The 6543-nt window shown below is 44.2% G+C and overlaps 1 non-coding gene across 1 annotated transcript; it reads right to left on the bottom strand.

Annotated features, from left to right (window-relative positions):
- Positions 1-2595: 2595 nt before the first annotated feature.
- Positions 2596-2676, bottom strand: TRNAL-CAA (transfer RNA leucine (anticodon CAA)). Its single transcript has one exon. It is a non-coding gene; the product is annotated as a tRNA-Leu (tRNA).
- Between the last annotated feature and the right edge of the window lie 3867 nt (positions 2677-6543).

The raw sequence follows: 6543 nt of genomic DNA, 5'->3' as shown, positions 1-6543 counted from the left end.
CAAGATAAAAACAGCAAGATTGAAGAACTACAAGACCACCAAAGAAACTTACTCTTCTTCCTCCTCGTCGGAGCTGAGCGCGGAAAGATCGAAGTCCGGCTCCCTTTCGGTGCGGCGAGGCGGAGGAGTAGGATCCCTTGCCCGCTTGGCGGGGGCGGTGGCGGTGGCCCGGGAAGATCCCGCTCTAGTTGCCGCTGCTGCGTGGGGCACTCCCGCGGCAACATTGCTTGCCGCGGTAGAGCGTGTCGCACGGCTTGGCGGCTGTTGACCCGGCTGCCGCCCCGCTACGTCCATGGTCCTGCGAAGATGCCTTCTTGGCGGGGCCGGGGGCTCCGCCTGCGGCAAGCCTTCTGAAGGCTCGGGCTCTTCCTCGCCGGCCTCGCTCGGCTCAGCTTCAGAACCGGCAGGCTCTTCCTCGCCAATGAACTCCGCGCGCTCAGCGAGGTTTGCCGCCTCTGCAGCCTCCGCCTCCTCCAAAGTGAACCCGAACGCGCCCGCGGCAACTGCGGCCGCAACCTCTTCCGCCCTAGTGGCGATGCGCTGCAGCTCCTCGTCGGTGGTGTCACGGGTGAGGCTCTTCTGCTCGTCAGCGTGGACCGGCACTTCTTCCAAGTTGTCGAAGAACGCTTGCACGACGTCATCCGCAGGCTCTTGCCAAGTTGGAACGATTCCGTGTGAATCGCACAACGGCATCATGGCGCGGATCCGGTCAAGCGAAGAATTGTTGCACAATGGAACGACGCCCCTCGGCAGTGTGAATGGGTGCTGGGGGTCGCGTTTGAACAACTCCAGGAGCATTGCATCCTCTGCTTATAAAGAGGGACGGGGCGGACGTTTCGCCCTTCCGAATAAAGAACCACCCACGATCTCTCCCACGATGCCGCATTCAACGCGTGCCGTTAGGGGAGAGCGCAGTGGATACGGAGCGAGATTCGGCGTGGCCCAGTCCACATGTGCCCGTGCCCTGTCTTGGGCCTGGCCCAACAGCGCTCGGCACCGTGTCTGGCGCAGGCCCGGGGGCTCCTGTCGGTGTACTAGAATAGGGTTACCCTAGTACCCCGAACTTGTGCACAGGCAGTTGCAGCACCCCGCGGCAAGGCTTGCCGGGCTAACACCAAGATCCTCCGTGGTTCCCTTGGAGCCATTCAAGAACAAAGTATTTAAGCTCAGGAGACAAGGCCCCGGCAAGAGGAGCTTGCCGAGAAGGCCAACCGAGGCACTCCAAGGAACTTGCCGCGACGCGCCACGCGCTCCGGCAAGGCAACAAGGCCCCGGCAAGAGGAGCTTGCCGGGAAGACCAACCAAGGTACCTCGAGGCCCGGTGAGGGACAAGCCTCCGGACCCGACAAGATAACAGCAGCGGCAAGGCGCTTGCCGCGGCAGGCGGCCACTCTGTGCCCACGCTCCAGCGCATCCACCAACGTGTCGCTCTGGGGGCCTCTCTAGGCGCGCGTGGCGGGAGGCTGTGCAGCCAGCGGTGCGCAGTGGCATGCAAAGCTGACAAGATCGCCATCATGGCGAACGGTGGCGCCCCTAACGGTCCTTTTCTGCACTGTTTGGGCGACTCAGACGGGCATTTAATGCCCTTGTCCCCTGCCGTCAGGGTTAGGTAGGGTGCACTGTACAAGTAACTGTACCAACCACCTCACTTTTTACATTTGTACCCTTCTCTGCGTTGCCACCTGTCGGTGACCCCTTTAGCGTATAAAAGGAGGCCCATGCGCAACGTAGAGGGGGTTCGGTTCGACTGGTTCGCGAAGTTCGACTCATTCGTAACCCAGAAAAACACTATGCTCTCTCTCTAGAGCAAGAACACAAGATAATCAAACAAGCAGCAGTAGGAGTGTTATCTCTCCGGAGAGCTCCGAAGCTGGGTAAACTGCTCGTGTGCTTCGCCTCGATCTGCTCTTCGTGCGATCTCCGCCCCCCGCCGAACCGAAAGGGGCCCGGTCCGCCGGCCCCATAGGTGTTCGTGGATCAGTTTCCCCCGACACCGGGGATGTTATCAAGAAGAAGTTCTTTCCTTTATATTTGAAGGGAAAGGCATTGACATGGTTTAGGCTATGCGATGATATTGGATCATGGAACTACAACCGATTGAAATTGGAATTTCATCAGAAGTTTTATCATAAGCATCTGGTTCATCATGATCGTAATTATATATATAATTTTTGGCCTCGCGAAGGAGAAAGCATCGCTCAGGCTTGGGGGAGGCTTAAGTAAATGTTATATTCATGCCCCAATCAGGATCTCTCAAGAGAAATTATTATTCAAAAAATTTATGCTCGGCTTTCTCTCAATAGTCGCTCCATGCTCGATACTTCTTGTACTGGTTCTTTTATGATGAAGACTATTGAATTCAGATGGGATTTATTGGAAAGAATTAAATGCAACTCTGGAGATTAGGAACTCGACGAAGGTAAGGAGTCAGGTATAACACCTAAGTTTGATTGTGTTAAGTCTTTTATGGATACCGATGTTAGGATCCACCCCAGCGTCAAGAAATTGGTTAATTGGTAAAGATACATGAATTTGGTGCCCCGCCCAAGAAAGAGACCCAAGTCCTAATAATCCCGCTAAGTGTTCTCCATATTATGCCTTGAAGAGGACTCGAACCTCCACGCTCTTCAGCACGAGATTTTGAGTCTCGCGTGTCTACCATTTCACCATCAAGGCATCTTGAAAGTGAATCGTATTCCATGAATAGAAGTGGAATAGAATAACCCGGTTGAAGGGTAATGATCATACGTCCAAAATTCCAACTGCTTTATTCATTTGGAAAAAATCAAAAAAGGATATATAGGGAATAGATAAATTCCACCCGCCCAAGTAGAGAACTGTTACAAATAAAGAAGAAACTAATCCGATCAAAAATCTAGAAAACAGCAAGTATTCATCCACGTTTTCTTACGAAAAGCCCCTTTATTTTATTTTGAATATAATTCTACTTACTTTTTTCCAATCTTTTTCAAAAAATCTATTCCTGCTTTTTTTGATCCAGTTTCTATTATTCTCCTCGGCGACTAATTCATCCGCCAATATATTCCCGAAAAGTCGAAAGCTAAGCATGCTCGTTCCAAGTCCGAAGTACGTTTTGGCCAAAGAAAAACCCGCTTCCTGACACGATTGCCTCTTTATCTTTATATAGATAGATTCTATGGGGTTATTACTTAGTAAGTCTATTTTGTACAAGAGCCCCTCCTATCTGATAGAAAAGGGTCGAAATTCCTTGTCGAGTAAGTTCCGACCCGCACGAAAGGCGTAATGATCTGGGCACTGTCTCGGAGAGAGGTCTCTTTCAAATTAATGTTCCAATATCTTCTTGTCATTTTTTCCACACTTCCTTTTTTTTAATCCTACCATTCCATTACGGAATTTAGTTTTTCGTGAATTTGGCACTAAATATGGACTTGAATTCAAGATAGTAGCTTCTTTCTGTGAATCATTTGCTACTCATGTTGATCTCCCTAAGGAGAAGTGGCTTAAATATCATCCTCCCATTGAAGTAAAGGTAGTTGAACCTATTAAAGTTGAAGAAAAGACTATCACTTATAATGTTGATCCTATTGTTCCTACCGCTTATATTGAGAAACCACCTTTCCCTGTTAGAATAAAGGATCATGCTAAAGCTTCATCTGTGGCCAACAAAAGTAATATTAGAACACCCAAACCCTGTAAGCAAATTAAATTTGAACCTAGTATTGCTATGGTTAAAGATCTCTTGGTCAATAACATTGATGGGCATGTTATTTACTTTTGTGATGAAGCTGCTAGAATTGCTAAACCCAAACTAAACATAAACATAGATCTGTTGTTGGCATGCCTGTTGTTTCTGTTAAAATAGGAGATCACTGTTATCATGGATTATGTGATATGGGTACTAGTGTTAGTGCAATATCTTATACCTTATATAAAGAAATTATGCATGATATTGCACCTGCTGAGATAGAAGATATTGATGCTACTATTAAGCTTGCCAATAGATATACTATCTCAGCGGTTGGGATTGTTAGAGATGTTGAAGTCTTGTGTGGAAAAATTAAATATCCTACTGATTTTCTTGTTCTTGCTTCCCCACAAGATAACTTTTGTCCCATTATATTTGGTAGACCCTTTTTGAATACTGTTAATGCTAAGATAGACTGCAAAAAGGATATTGTTTCTGTTGGTTTAGGGGATATATCTCATGATTTTAATTTTGCTAAATTTCGTAGACAACCCCATGATAAAGAATTGCCCAGTAAAGATGGAATTATTGGTCTTGCTTCTATTGCCGTGCCTCCTAATGATCCTTTAGAACAATATTTGTTAGACCATGGAAATGATATGTTTATGAATGAAAGAAGGGAAATAGATGAAGTACTCTTTAAACAGGGACCTATTTTGAAACACAACTTGCCTGTTGAAATTCTAGGGGATCCTCATCCACCCAAGGGAGATCTCGTGTTTGAGCTTAAACCATTACCTGATACACTTAAATATGCTTATCTTGATGAAAAGAAGATATATCCTGTCATTAGTAGTGCTAACCTTTCAGAGCAGGAAGAAGAGAAATTATTGAAAACTCTGAAGAAGCACCGTGCTGCTATTGGATATACTCTTGATGATCTCAAGGGCATTAGTCCCACTCTATGCCAGCACAAAATAAAATTGGAGAAGGATGCTAAACCGGTTGTTGATCACCAATGACGGTTAAATCCTAAGATGAAAGAAGTAGTAAGAAATGAAATACTAAGGCTTCTGGAGGCAGGTATAATTTATCCTGTTGCTGATAGCCAGTGGGTAAGTCATGTCCATTGTGTCCCTAAGAAGGGAAGCATTACTGTTGTTCCTAATGATAAAGATGAATTGACCCCCCAAAGAATTGTTACAGGTTATAGAATGGTAATTAACTTTTGAAAATTAAATAAAGCTATTAAAAGGGATCATTACCCTTTACCTTTTATTGATGAAATTCTAGAAAGATCATCTAAACATACACATTTTTGCTTTCTAGATGGTTATTCTGGTTTCTCTCAAATACTTGTGTCAAAAGAGGATCAAGAAAAGACCACCTTTACTTGCACTTTTGGTACCTTTGCTTATAGACGTATGCCTTTTGGTTTATGCAATGCACCTACTACCTTTCAAAGATGTATGACTGCTATATTCTTTGATTTTTGTGAAAAGATTGTTGAGGTTTTCATGGATGATTTCTCTGTATATGGAACTTCTTCTGATGATTGCTTAAGCAAACTTGATCGAGTTTTACAGAGATGTGAAGAAATTAATCTTGTCTTGAATTGGGAGAAGTGCCACTTTATGGTTAATGAAGGTATTGTCTTGGGGCATAAAGTTTCTGAAATAGGTATTGAAGTTGATAAGGCTAAAGTTGATGCTATTGAAAAGATGCCGTGTCCTAAGGTCATTAAAGGTATAAGAAGTTTCCTTTGGTCATTCCGGTTTTTATAGGAGGTTCAATAAAGACTTCTAAAACATTTCTAGGCCTCTGACTAATCTCTTACAAAAGGATGTTCCTTTTGTCTTTGATGATGATTGTGTAGAAGCATTTGAAATACTTAAGAAATCCTTGATTTCTACACCTATTGTTCAGCCACCAAATTGGAATTTACCCCTTGAAATTATGTGTGATGCTAGTGATTATGCTATAAGTGATGTGCTAGGACAAAGAGTTGATAAGAAATTAAATGTTATCCAATATGCTACTGAAACTCTAGATAGTGCCCAGAGAAATTATGCCACTACTGAAAAGGAATTTTCAGCAGTTGTATTTGCTTGTGATAAGTTCAGACCCTATATTGTTAATTCTAAAGTAAATGTTCACACCAATCATGCTGCTATTAAATATCTTATGGAAAAGAATGATGCTAAACCTAGACTTATTAGATGGGTTCTCCTACTAAAAGAATTTGATTTGCATATTATAGATAGAAAGGGAGCTGAGAACCCCATTGCAGACAACTTATCTACGTTAGAGAATGTTCTTGATGACCCACTACCTATTGATGATAGCTTTCCCGATGAACAATTAGCTATCATAAATGCTTCTCATACTGCTCCATGGTATGCTGATTATGCTAATTACATTGTTGCTAAATTTATACCACCTAGTTTCACATACCAGCAAAAGAAAAAGTTTTTCTATGATTTAAGACATTACTTCTGGGATGACCCACACCTTTAGATGGTTGATATGTCTCCAATGTATCTATAATTTTTTATTGCTCCATGCTATATTATCTACTGTTTTGGACATTATTGGGCTTTATTTTCCACTTTTATATTATTTTTGGGACTAACCTATTAACCGGAGGCCCAGCCCAGAATTGCTTTTTTTTTGCCTATTTTAGGGTTTCGAAGAAAAGGAATATCAAATGGAGTCCAAACGGAATGAAACCTTCGGGAACGTGATTTTCTCGACGAACAAGACCCGGGAGACTTGGACCCTACATCAAGACACAAAAGAGGAGGCCACGAGGTAGGGGGCGCGCCTCCCCCCAGGAGCGCCCTCCACCCTCGTGGGCCCCCTGTTACTCCACCGAC

This window comes from Triticum aestivum, chromosome 3A (assembly GCF_018294505.1).
Source record: "Triticum aestivum cultivar Chinese Spring chromosome 3A, IWGSC CS RefSeq v2.1, whole genome shotgun sequence".
NCBI lineage: Eukaryota > Viridiplantae > Streptophyta > Magnoliopsida > Poales > Poaceae > Triticum > Triticum aestivum.
This window is presented reverse-complemented; position numbering and strand designations above follow the sequence as displayed.